The following is a 13,932-nucleotide window of genomic DNA, read 5'->3' as shown; positions in this document are numbered from 1 at the left end:
TGCAATGGGTTGGCTGAACAACAGGAATTTATTGGCTCGCTGTTTTCAGAGGTGTTACTAGTTTGCTAGCTGCTGGAATGCAACACACCAGAGACGGATTGGCTTTTAATAAAAGGGGATTTATTTTGTTGGTTCTTCAGAGGAAAGGCAGCTAACTTTCCACTGAGGTTCTTTCTTACGTGGAAGGCACAGTGATGGTCTCTTCTGGTCTTCTCTCCAGGCCCCTGGTTTCCAACAACTTTCCTGGGGTGACTTCTTTCTGCATCTCCAAAGGCCTGGGGTGAGCTGCAAGTGCTGAGATGAGGAATGCCGAGCTGCTTAGCTTTGCTACATTGCGATCTCTCATTTAAGCACCAGCCAATTAAGTCAAACGTCACTCATTGCAGCAGACACGCCTCCTAGCCGACTGCAGATGTAATTAGCAACAGATGAGGTTCACGTACCCTTGGCTTATGTCCGCAGCAACAAGACTAGGTATGCTCACCTGGCCAACTTGACAACTGAATCTAACTAACACAAGAGGCCAACTATCTTCTGGCTGGCCAGCAAGCTTTGGAGTTACTTGGCTCTTTTGATAACATGCCAATGTACATGGTAGTGTCTCCTCCCTTCTCTTTTGTGTCCTCTGGACGCCCAGCCTCTGGCTGCTCCCAGTGGCTTCTTTCCTCTGTGTCTAATGTCATTTGCATATAAGGGCTTCCGCTCTGTTGGATTAAGGTCACACTCACCTTAAATAACAACATCTTCAACGTTCCTATTTACAAATGCGCTCACACCCCCAGGGCCAGGGGTTGAGAGCTGAATATCCCTCTTATGAGGGATATGATTCAATCCCCAACATAATTCAAAGGTAAAACTTGCACTCTCTTTCATTTCTTTCTCTTTTTTTTAGTTTAAGCGTTTTTTGTTAAGAGAGTCATAATGTTCTGTATCTACATGACACATTCCATCTTTAAACATTAACTAATTAATTGACTGAAATGGTATCTTGGGAGCATTTATCATCCATCCCATTAGCCAGAGAGCCAGGCAACTGTCTAGAAATGCTGTCGAACACTCAGTGGAGTCTTCATCTTTCCGCTTCCTTTCTCTGAAAAAAAAAAAATTTTTTTTTCAGTCTGTCTGAATGTGTAACGGGAAAAAATAGAAAAGAGGATTTTACTTCGACCAACGGCTACAAAAATCTACCTCTGGGAGACATGGAATTTCAATTGTGAAATAATCAGTCTTGGAAATTGTCCTGTCCTCCAGGAAAAGAAAAAATAAGTAGTTTAACAGTGACTGCCCTTCAAAACAATTACTAATTATAAAGTCTATAAAGAAAAATACCCTGGATGCCATTACTCCTAATAAAGCCAGGCAAATCTATAGAAAGGAATTAGCTGCCATGACTAAAATCTGATGGAAGAACTCTTGAGAGTGGGTTGGAAGCGGGGTGTGTTCCAACTGGCTTATAAACGTGATCCAAAGCTTTAGGAGGCTAGCCACCTGGGGCCAGCTTCTTTCAGCAAATTGGGAAGATTAACACAGGCCCAAGGAAATCAGGCCAAGACAATTAAGAGATGAGAACCCGAGTTCTTTTTGCTGACCTCGTTTCCACTTCTTCCCGTCCCAGCTTTCTTCCCCGATGCGGTAACCTCCCCCTCACACAGGTGTCCCCGTGCCTGGGACTGTGTCTTGCCATTTCCCACAGTCCTCGTGCAGATGCAGAGATGCCTAAGAAGAGTGACATCAAGTTCCCGGAGGACGTGGAATGAATTTGACTGTCAGATCGCATCTGTTTGGAACAGAAGATGCTGTAGGACAGGGTATTGGAATAGAGAAAGAAGGGAGGGACCCAGAAAGGAGAACTTGGTGGCGGCTTGAATATAGACAGAGAGAGTCAGTTCTCGTTTCCAAGACTCGACCACTTACCTGCTGCAAAACCTGGGTCAAGCCATTTCCTGTTCAGAGAATCAGGAAAGGTCTCCGTGAGTCAGTCTAATCTCAGGTCTAATCTAAGATGAAACCTGAAGAATGAATAAAAGCTAAACAAGGAAAGGGTGGGAGGGAAAGGGCTTTCTGGCAGAGGGAACAGCATGTGCAAAGGCTGGATAGTGGAGAAACCGGAAGAATACCAGTGTGGCAGGTATATTTTATTATAAAATATTATATATTATTTATATATTTTATAAAGGGGAGAGCCATGTGCAAATTTCCTGGGCTGAGCACCCCAAGCTATTATCTGAGGGTGACAATTGCCCTCAGGTTGGAAACCGGACATGTTAGGCAATTAGCATTTCACAGAAACAACATTTGAAGCAGTGCTCGTCTACCTTTCTACATCTCAGTTGTCTCACCTGTGAAAGAGAATAACATGAACAGCATGGGCGCTTCTGAGTGTCTGGTGGATTAACAAATAGAAAGTTAACAGCCGCGTGCTGAAGAACCGGCAATGGCAGGTGCAGCAGCAGCCCCACTGTCGACATCGTTGTGTGGCCACACCACCCAGAGAGGTCTATTACTCCTTCTCCAGCTATGTCCTTTCCCTGAGAACCACCGCAGCCCACCCACAGACGAGGCCCCCGTGGGAGGCCTCCCACTTGGCCACAGTTTTCTGAGTGGACACCCACCACCCCTGGGCCTGTCAGATTCTTTCTCCTGGGCATGGGGAATGCTCAAGGCGGGGTCAGAGGGTACTGGAAGCTGGAGCTCTAAAATTATGAAGGGGAAGGGCCTGAGCCTTTGGCCAGTGGGAACTGGACAAGAGCAAACCCTGAGATCCGGCAGCAGAAACCAGCCTGCAGAGGGGAAAACGGAGCAGATGTGCAGAGAGCGCGGGATGCAGACAGCGGTTGATTAACAACATCCCACATCCCCTAAGGTCCAACTGTGTCGCTTGGATTTCCTAAGAAACTTCTGAGTCCTGACAATAATACTTTCCATTGGCTTTAGTTTCCGTTTCTTGCAAAGAGTCGCTGCCAAAGAGACTCATCGAAATGGAAATCGGAGGCTGCCCTTCCTTAAATCAGACCTGAGTGCAGTCTGCGTAGCCATGACCGTGCGCTCCCACCCCCAGCTCGAGGGTGGGGAGCACAGGCCCTTCCCTCTGTGTGGAAAACTCCTTCCATGCACTTTTTGCAAAACCAGCTCTCATTCACCTTCCAGATCACCCCTTTCGAATATCACTCCTGCAGACTCCCCATTCCAAGTTAAACCTTGTCATGATTTCCGTAGCTCTCAGACTTCCGCTTTACAGCATGCAACTCAATTTTGACTGCTTGTCCAGTGGCTGCCCCCCCACCAGGTCTTATCGCTGCCCTGTTCCCTGTCTGGCTCCAGGGCCTGGCATGGTTATCAGGCACATAGCAGCTACTCGGGAAACATTTGATGAGTGAGTGATCAGTAGCTTAGAAGGACATAATAGACCTTTCATCTCTTCTTTACTCTTTCTTTTATTGAAAAAGAAATGCTTTATTTTAACCTACTAAGGTGTCTTACCCTGTGCAAGGTAAATTAGGCAGGAATATGGTCTAGAGGAACAGATGGATATGTAAATAAATATATTATAAAGTAACAAGTATTAATAGAGATAAAGAAAGACTATCATTGGAGTTTTAAATAAAAGCTTCTTGGAGGATGGGGAAGGAAAGGAATGGAGAGGCATCCTAATGTCCCACCACCGCCACTGCTCCCTGAATTTCCATAGAAAACAAGTGTAATGAATATCTGTTATTCGGTTATTCAGCATCTATTCTCCCCTGTTCCAGAAATACACGCCACTCTTCCAATTGGAGAAATACCACGCACCTCCCCTCCAGTTCCTATGGCTTAAAGGATGCTAATCCACCCCACCGCACCCGTTCCCTGGCTTCAGGGGTGGGTGGTCCCAGGTCTAGCCAATCAGCCTATTCTATCCCCACAATGACTGGTTCGGGGATGATTGTGTGATGACATGTAGTCAAGAGAAAGTCAACCTCAGAATTCGTGGGAGAAACCAAAGAGAAGAGGCAGCTCTTTTCCCTGGTCACTAAGCTTCCACAGCAATCTTGGGACTCTCAGGGAAAAGCCCCCTGAGATCGAAGCTTACAGGGAAAGTAGCAGACCCAAGAGAGTTGCTCCAAGTGACATTTGTGAACATTTAGATTCTTAGAGACCCATCCCTGGGATGTTCAGTTACGGGTCAACAAATTCTTTGGGGCTTAAACCAAGGTGTCTCAATGTTATTCAGCATGATTGGCCCTTGTTGGCAGGAGGGGTCTGTATTGTGCCTTGGGTGTTGTTGAACAACGCTGTCCTCTCTCCACCCACTGGATGGAATAGCTCTCCCTCCCCAGTTGTGACATCCAAAAATGTCTCCAGCTCTTGCCAAATGGCCCCTGAAAACAAAATCATGGAGAACCACAGTTGAACCCAGTTCAAATCAGGTGTCTATTGCTTGCAACTTTCCTACCTAATTCCCAGGAATAATTCTTATTCCTACCATCTCTTTACTTTCCATACTGCCTACAAGATCTTTCAATGGGCTTTACTTCCCCAAGCCAGTCGGACAATTTCACATTTTTTGTAAATTGGAGTAAATGAAAATAAGTCAATCAGATCCAGAGCAGCGACAGCCTCGGTTTCAGCAGTACTTTTATAAGTCGTAAATTTGGATGCATCGATTATACCTTTCTCTACCCTTTAAAAATTTAAACATCTTCCCTCATTTATTTTCTTTATTTTAGCATTTTCAGCAGTCGATTTTCTTTTATCCACAGACCTTGCCTTCAATGGGAAACAAATCGATAAGAAATTATATTTTTGCCAGGCTATTTTAAAGTAATGTAACCAACATATTTCTCCCTCATTCATGGCTTTATTGATTGTGAAATGAAAACAGAAAGTCGGTAGAGATTCCACACCACATTCCTGAAACCACCATTTCATTATGCTCTCTCGATGCTGCCTTTATCCTCAGAGTCATTTCTCCAAACGCTGTTGTTTTGGGTAAAGTTTGTGTTTGATCATCAACCTCGTATAGTAAATTGAACCTCAGCTCAAAATGACTGAGTCCTTCAGAATGAAGGATCGCAGGGCTGTAATTAACAGCACAGACCAGGCAGACAGGTTGCATCCACTAATTCTATTTGAAATTCTTTTCTGCCAGTAATTACTCCTATCTTGGCGGTGCTGACCCATCTCTTGGCCCCTAAATTGGAGTCTCCCTTTCAAAAAAAAATGTCACAGTGTGTTGAATAAGAAAATCAAAGTGAAAATGAAGTTAGAATAGGAATACAGCTACCATCTATCAATTGTCTTGTAGAACACAGCCAGGTAAGCTTTCTAGATACAGACAGATATGTGGATGTTTCATTGATGTACTTACGTATCCGCCTCTGGAAGACAGAAAGAGAAATAAAATGGGCAATGAGTGTGCTTCATCCAGTGTGCAGAAAAGGGCTTCGTAACACTTGGTGACCTGACCTGGTTTCTCGAGTGGGGGATGGGGAGGAAGAAGGGGATTCTGCTGCCAGGACCATTAATAAGATTAATTGTGAAGCATACTGATCCTTTATTAGAGAGAGAAAACTCTGCCCCATTGCTTAGTAGCTTGAAAATACAACAAGCCAATGCATCGGAGGGGCATGTTCAGATTCGCGAGAATATGTACTTCCTGCGACCACAAGACTGAGACGAACCAAGAATTCATTTCAAGTTTGACCAACTGAAACATAGCGTAAATGAGAGACTTTTTATATGAACCCCACTCCTGGCTGTCCTAGCTATGGATGTCCTTCTGTGCAAATGATATTATAATGAAAATGGACACATGCAAATGAAGAAGGTAGTAATGAGGTGGGGTGATACCCAATCCAGCCAGTTCCAACTTGAAGGCAAATGTGGGAGGGAGGCTGGGGGGGTGGGCATTTATCCTTTCAACAAAATTACTGAGCTCCCACTCTGTGCCTGGCACTGTCCTAAGCTCTTGAGATACCACCAAAATGAAGATTCCTGCCCTTGAAGATATGGAGGAATTGGGGTCCTCGTGCATTGTCGATGGGAGCGTAAAATGATGTAGTCGTTGTGGAAAGCAGTTTTACAGTTGCTCAAGAAGTTAAACATAGAATTACCATATGACCTAACAATTCCACTCTTTACTATATATCCCCAAACAATTGAAATAGAGACTCAAATAGATACTTGTCACCCAATGTTCATAGCAGTACTATTCATACATGCCAAAAGGTAATAAAAATTTAAGTGTCCATCAATGGGTGACTAGATAAACTGAGTGTGGTATATACATGCACAATGGAATATTATTCAGTCATAAAAAGCAAAGACGTTCTGAGACAAGCTGCGATGTGGGTGAATGAACCTTGAAGACATTATGCTAAGTGAAAGAAACCAGACACAAAAGGACGAATGTTATATGATTCCACTTATGTGAAATATCTAGAAGAGGCAAATCCATAGGGAGAGAAAGTAGATTAGAGGTTGCCAAGGGCTGGCAGAGGGAGATGGGGAATGGGTAGTATCGCTTAACAGGGAAAGAGTTTCTATTTGGGATGATGAAAAAGTTTTGGTGATGATAGCACAACACTATAAACATAATTAATACCATTGCATTGTACATTTAAAAATGGTTAGAATGACAAATTTATGTCATATGTATGTTACCACAACAAAAAAAATATATCCTTGCTCTTATGGAGCTTAAATTCTATTAGGCGAAAGGGAAGCTCTCAAGGTCAAGGGCTGTAGGTAAAAGGGACTGTTTTGGTTTGCTAATGCTGCCAGAACGCAATATACCAGAAATGTTATGGCTTTTATAAAGGTAATTTATCACAATACAAGTTTACAGTTCTAAGGCCAGAAAAAATTTCCAAACTAAGGCATCCAGGGGAAAATACCTTGGCTCAAGAAAGGCTGATATCTGTCACGTGGGAAGGCATGTGGTTGGCATCTGCTGGTCCTTGTTCGTGGTTCTGTTGCTTCCAGTTCCTGATGCCAGTCCTATGGGGTACAGACCGTCACATCATAGAGGAAGAAACTGAGGCTCAGAGAGCATAAGTGGTTTGCATGAGGTCTGACTCCAAAGGCCCTTCTATATTGCTGTGCTGCCCACCTCACTCGATAAACCATTATGAGTGTTCACCAGTCAATAGCTTGAGTCCTTCCTGGGGCCAGCCCTAGACGGGGCCCCTCTGAACCCAGCCCTGGATCAGCCCCGTAAGGGGTATGGGATGAAGACAGTTTTTGATCCCCTGGGACTAGCAATCTAGCCCAGGAGACTAGAGCAATAAATATTCATCCATTATTTAGCAAACAATCCTACCACCCCACCCACACCCACTTTAGCTTGCAGAGAAGATTTGCAGTTGTCAGAACGTGCACAGGTCTGTAATGCCCTTTCCCCCTCCCCTCCTCTCCCACCTAAATCCTTTTCATCCCCCAAAAGTCAGTTCCTCTAGGAAGCTTCGTTCCCCTAAACCCCCAGACTGGCCAGGACTTCTCTTCTATGCACTCCATAAATCCCTGCCGTGATACTGATATCTCTGAGAAAGGGAAAACATCAGAAGTCAGGGAATTCTGTAAGTGAGAAGGCTGGAGAGGAGACAAAGGCCTAAGATAAGGAGGGGATAAATACAAAGGGGATGAAGGAGTGTGTTTGGTGGCCCAAGGCAGTGTCATCTATGACAGGAAACTGATAGCCAAGGGACAGTCTGGAGCTAGGGATATTATAGCAGTAAGACATAGAAGTCAGCTTTACTCAAAACCAGTATTAATTAAAATGTTTTACTTTCATTTATTTCCTCAAGTGCTTCCATCTCTGGAAGCATATCTGACCATCACAACCATGGGGTAGGTGGAAGATATTGTCGTCTCCATTTGATGGAAGAAACGGAGATATTCAGAGAGGTTAAATGAACTGCCCGAGGGCACACAGCTAGGTAACAACCCAAGGCTTTCAGCATGAGACCCCAAGGCAGCAGAGCAGACTGATTAAGATCACAAGGTCTGGAATCAGCCAAAACCTGCCCCTAACTTCCTGACTTTTGGGGAGGACAATTAACTTCTCTGAGACTCATCTGTAAAAGTCCTTACTTAGTAGAACTAAGTAATGCTCAAATGACTATATAAGATCCCAGCCTGCCCTCAACATCTGTGATGATAAACTGTTATCCCAGCCAGCAACATGGCTTTTGTTTTTGGAATCATCTGCAAAACCACTTGTGTGGAACTCTGGTCCCAGCTATTCTCAGGGGACAATGTAGCTTCCTTTTGCATCGTGGCAGCCAAGGTGGTGTTGGACCTCAGGTTTCTGAGCTTTTGTCAGAATGCACATCCCCTTCCTTAAAAAACTGGCTTCGCATTTCCTTTCCAAGTTGCAGGAAACAAATGCCGAGGGCTTGCTTTATGAAACAGTTTGGGAAATAATTAGTTTACCTCCGTAAAGGCCAGAGTTCACTGCTGAGATATTTTAAAACTCGAGTGGTGGCTTAAAATAAATATCACAATGGAGAAGTCAAAATAGCAGTGTGATCTAACGCATGACATTTGTCCAGAGGGGCAGTGGAGGGTGGTAAAACATGTAAATGGATTTACAAAAATAATCTCAAGATGGGTTCTTTGAAATTTGATACCACAGAAATGTCACATGGTTTCAAGTTACTTTTCTTGTACCTTTTTTCCTTCTTTGTCACAGAAAAGGAATGAATAACTTTTCTCAAAAAGGAAAAAAAAAACATACTCGTATTTTCAAAATAAATCTTAACCATTTTCAGCCATTTTTTTATGAGCTTAACTCAATCCCCAAACATTAATAACCCATTTCTCCAACTGGTAGATTTATTGAAAAGCACTGGACACCAGATTCTGGGCTGTACATTTTGCATATTTGTTTGATTTTGACTCTTCACAGGTGGTCGGTGAGGCAAGCATGATTTTCCCCATTCTGCAGAGGAGGTAATGATGACACTCAGGTACTTGCTTAAAAGCAAGTGGGCAATGGTGGCTCAGTGGTAGAATTCTCACCTGCTATGCTGGAGACCCTGGTTCAATTCCTGGAGCTTTCCCAAGCCAAAAACAAACAAAAATGATGGGACTATTAAAACACGAATTCAGGGTCGGAGTCCAAGTCTGTCTTTATCCTGATTCCATGCTTTACCAACATATTTTATAAAAGCAGTCATTTTTCCAGCACCCACTACCTCATGCAGACCCGAGGACTGCAGACCCAGCATTATCAGGCAAGGCAACAAACACAATCTTATAAGCTGGAGTTCATGGCTAATATAAAGCAATAAAGGGTAAAATCTCACAGGGAAGCAGTTTGAATAAATACCCACAAACTTAAGAATATGTCCTCTGCCTCTAGGCCAAGCAAACTCTACTTCCTCCTCTCCTACCACTTCCCACTTTGTGCTTTTCATTTTTTTAAACAGCAAATTGCTTACAGTTTCCAGAAATATTCATGCCTTATGTTGCTATACCTTTGCAAATGCTGTTCCTTCTTCCCAAATGCCCTCCCTCCACAATCTACTTGTTGAACTCTTACTGACCCATCAAAACCCTTTGGAACAAATCTTCAGCTCCCTACTATTGCTATATCCAATGGAATTACTCAGTTCCTCCTCAGTCCGATCTCTGCATCCTGTACATGTTTAACTTTTTTTTTTAATTATCACCATGTTTGGGGTATTATTCTCCAGGGTGATTGGTGAGTTTGACTAACATACCTGCTTCCTGCATCACGGTGACTTTCCTGCAGTCACTGGCTAGGCCTTAATTCACCTCTGTTCCCCCATGCCCAGCCCAGTGCTGGAGTCAAAGCAAGTATCTAATTGAATTGAATTGAAATTGAAAATGAAAACAAACATCATTGGAGAACTAGAAGAAAGGGAAACAAGTGTTAATGTTGTGAAAGTCTATTACTGAGCAATCAATCAGACAATGTTTTCCTAATACAGATTACAAAACTGGCACAGAGGCAAGACGGAGCAGCAGTGGGGACTTGTGCTCTCTGGACATCTGCTGGGCGTCTCATCTGATAAATCTTCGCCTTGCTTTGCTGACAATTTCATCTTTCAGGAGACAGAGGCTGCGACAAGGGAAACGGTTACCCAGCACTAAATCCTGGCAACGAGGAAACACCGGTTGATGTGAAAGTGATGGGAACCTTGGAGGAAAAAAAATGGGCATGTGATCTTAGAGTTGATAACAGTGAAAGGAAGCATGAAAGAAAACAAACATTTGTTGAGCACGTAGCACACACCCCCTACTCTACGTGTGTTACTATATTTAATTCTCACATCAACCCTCCAAGGTGTGTATATGTCTCATATAGAAAAGAAAACCAAAAAATGCAGAAAGGTAAAGTAACTTGCCCAAGATTGTACAATGCAAGTCTGGCTGCCTGCAAATCTCAAATTCTAACCACACATTACACTGCTAAGCAAACACAAGAGCACTGTCAGACTTGCAATCTGGTATGTGTCAGTCAGGCTAGGCTAGGTAATGCCACAGTAACAAAACATCCCCCCTCCCCAACCACAGTACAATAGGATTTCATTTTACACAACCAATAGGTTCCAAGACCCTTTACATAAGTTGAAAATCATGCTTAACAGCAAACCCCATTCTTTCTTACACAAACATACCTATCACACATTTTTAATAAATAAAACAAATAAACACTCTAGTAAAAGTAAGTAAAAATTAATCATAGAAATATTCTTTAATCTCAATTCTCTCTCTCTCTGCCTTTATTTTGTTCTCAATTACCAATGGAATAGACATGAATTTGTGTGTGTTGAGTTCATGTAAAATGAGATCCTACTGTATTATGACACAAAAAAAGTTATTTCTTGTTCACACAAAGTCCATTGGGAGCCTAGGCAGTTTCCTAGGAAGGCACTGAGTCATTTTTCCATCTGCTTCCAGCTTCCACCTCCATCTCAGCAGATGCTTCAGAGCTTGTCCAGTCAGGGGAAAAAAGCCCTGGAGGGTCTCACACTAGCAATTAAATGCTTCCACCAAGAGGTAACATGCAACCATTCCATTCATTTGTCCCCGCCTAATGCCAAGGGGTGGAGAAATGCAATGCTCCACACAGAAGGATGAGCGAACAAGAAATAATTGAGCACCAAAAGTCCCTACCGCAGCAGCTTTTGTGACTTGGAGGAAGCACCAATAGGCAACTATGAACACTTCTGAATCCTACCTTCACATACTACCAAGAGAAAAAGGAGAAAGCAGGAAAAAACATTAGTAACCATGTAGCAATGCCCCCATAAAAAAGAGAAAGGAGACTTTCATAGCAGGTGAATTCAGTTATGGAAGATGATTTCATAACCTAGAATCACCAACCAAGTAAGCAAGGTCAGTGCCGTTAAACAAAGTCCCCTGTTTCCACATTCCAGGAGGAAACACTGTGCAAAAGGAATCAGAAGCTCAGGGAAATTGTGTCTGCCCTTTCAGTTTTTACCATTTCTACTGATAAGGAAGAGGAGGCATCAAAAGCTACTGAGGAATCTGCAAAGGGCTTCCTAGAAGTTCTTATTTGAAAGGCTGTGAGCAAAAGATAAAAGGTGGATGCAAATGTTTTGAAAGTGGAAGCAGGACAGCATGACAGGAAATGCATACACATGGAGCTTCTGCTCTGCTGCTGAGCTGTGCAGCCTCATAAAGTTATTTAACCTCTCTGAGCCTCAGCTTTATTATATGTGCAATAGGAATGATATATAGTATCTATCTCCAAGGGTGGTTTGGGGCTTGAAAAGATCCTGTGGGTAAAGTGCTTGTCAAAGTAGCTAGCAAAATGTAAGAAGGAGGATGAGAGAGACAAGAATACTAAGCCCTTAGAGTAGATCAATATGAAATTGGCTGCCCCAGTAACCAACTGTGACCCCTCTGACTTCATTTCCTATTGCCTGCTCTTGCCCGAACTTGTTGCAATCCAGCTTTCAAATCCTTTTGCTCTTCTTAGACAGTGGCAGGCTTGCTCAGGTCCCAGTGCCAAGGCACTGTGGGGTTCCCTCTTCCTGGAACACTCTTCTCAGAGGTGCCCACATGTCTTCTTCACACACTATTGACTCACTGAATCCCTCCACAATTACAGCACCTCCCCTCCCCCTGTCCTGTACACTCTGCCCTCTTCATTACATTATTTATCTAAATGGCATGTTCACCTTCTAGTATACCACATAATGTACTTATTTATTTTCTATGTCCCAAAATACCAAAATTCCTAGAGGCCATGGAATAAGTATTAACCATGAATGAGCTAGGAGGTGCACCCTCCATTCCCTTAGGTAAAAGGGACTGCCATGCAAGAAATGCTTTCATAACGCCAGGCCCCATGATGGGCTCCTTAAATATGTTATCCCATGTCACGTCCACAATAAAGGTTATGGCAAGGTAAATTCTTTTGACTCCATTTTCTCAGATAACAAGACAGGGTTATTAAAAAATAATAATAAAACAAAACCAAGAAAAAAGAACAATAAATAAATAAATAAAACGGGGCTTCAGAGAGGTTAAGAACATGGTCCATGTCCATGCATTTAGCAAGGAGCTGGGCTAGAAATCAAAGCTATATCTGCCTGACTCCAAACCCGGTGCTATCCCACTCTAAGGGAGTTCCCATGAGGAAAACAAGACACTCAAAAACAGAGGGACAGGAGAACTGGTAGACCTTCCTCTTCGTGATCCTTGCAGAAGCCACTCCGAATCTACCAAAGAAAAGGCAGGTGATGTGTTGGAGACAGATCCCTGATAGAATGATAGAATCCACTATTGCCTCTGGTAGCCCTAGCTCATTGAAAGCATTTCATTGAATTTACTCAATCACCATTACTAATCAGTCCCCACAACTCAACAAAGAAAAGTTCTGTTTACCCAACTGAACTTGACATTAGCTCCCCCTAAACCCCAATGCTCATTCAGATGGACAGAAGTCCTCCAGACCATCTGGGAAACTGAACATTCCCCCGTCCCCAAAGATAGGAGCTTTTGCAAAAGTCAGCAACTTAATGTAATCATAATATAATCAGATAGAGGACAAACCACCAACAAAAACTCAAAGATACGTAGGGCCAATGTAGCAACTCATGTTTCCCATTTTCCTCCAAACCAGTATCATTCTCTCAACCTGATTATCTTATGAGCCTAAGTCCCTTTCGCAGTAGATTAAAATGACTAGAAATTTAAGAGATAAAAGAGTGATGACAAGTCCTGGCTCAGAAGTCAGCCAGACCTGCATACCAGCTGTAAGAACCTGAGCAATTCTTCAAGTCTCTAAGCCTCAGTTTCTTCATTTCTAGACTGGAAATAAGCACAGCCGCTTCCTATCATTGGTTTGTGCAGTGACATTATATGGGTAAATCCCTTGAGATGGGGCCCAACACACAGCAAGTACTCAATAAATGTTGGCTATTTCTTCTGAGAAGGAAAACAGTTAGCTAGTCTATAAATTGTATAGGTCAACATTGGCACTGAAAATGACTCTTTACTGTGCTCTGAATATGCTCCTTTTGATCTATATGCTTATGATTTCTCAATTCCAACTTTCTTTTATTTGATTACTTGGGGACGGAAGAGGTGGTTAATATTCTCCAGGACTCTGTTCTCTGCACCTTGCTTGATCCGTGTTCTTCCTGGAAAATCTCATCTACTTTTTGGTTTTTACCATTTATTCATTGTCTCAATTAATCATCTATTGATTACCAATCACAGTGCTGTCTGTACAATATTGCCAGGCCCCGTACATCCAACTGCTCACCTCTACTTGGATGTCCAGTGCACCTAAAACTCAAAACCATCCAAAATTTGACTTTCCATCTTTCTCTCAAAACAAGTTTCTCTCCTAGTCTCCTTTCTTGGTCAACCACCCAAACTGGAATCACTCTAGACTCCCTCTCCACATCCAATTGGTCCCCAGTTCCTATTGATCCCAGGTCTGAAATC

At 43.0% G+C, this 13,932-nt stretch overlaps 2 long non-coding RNA genes across 2 annotated transcripts in view; both read right to left on the bottom strand.

Moving 5' to 3' along the window:
* Window positions 1-453: 453 nt before the first annotated feature.
* On the bottom strand, window positions 454-9,812 carry LOC143666630 (uncharacterized). Its single transcript, XR_013167705.1, has 3 exons — window positions 9,705-9,812; window positions 6,876-6,978; window positions 454-1,090 (listed from the first exon to the last, which is right to left on the bottom strand). It is a non-coding gene; the product is annotated as an uncharacterized LOC143666630 (long non-coding RNA).
* A 138-nt stretch (window positions 9,813-9,950) lies between these two features.
* The window catches only part of LOC143666628 (uncharacterized), a 161,056-nt gene continuing 157,074 nt past the window's right edge, over window positions 9,951-13,932 (bottom strand). Inside the window, exon 6 of the long non-coding RNA XR_013167703.1 lies at window positions 9,951-10,144. This is a non-coding gene — a long non-coding RNA (uncharacterized LOC143666628). The remainder of the gene's footprint in view (window positions 10,145-13,932) is intronic.

This window comes from Tamandua tetradactyla, chromosome 23, assembly GCF_023851605.1.
Source record: "Tamandua tetradactyla isolate mTamTet1 chromosome 23, mTamTet1.pri, whole genome shotgun sequence".
NCBI classification, from domain to species: Eukaryota; Metazoa; Chordata; class Mammalia; order Pilosa; family Myrmecophagidae; genus Tamandua; species Tamandua tetradactyla.
This window is presented reverse-complemented; position numbering and strand designations above follow the sequence as displayed.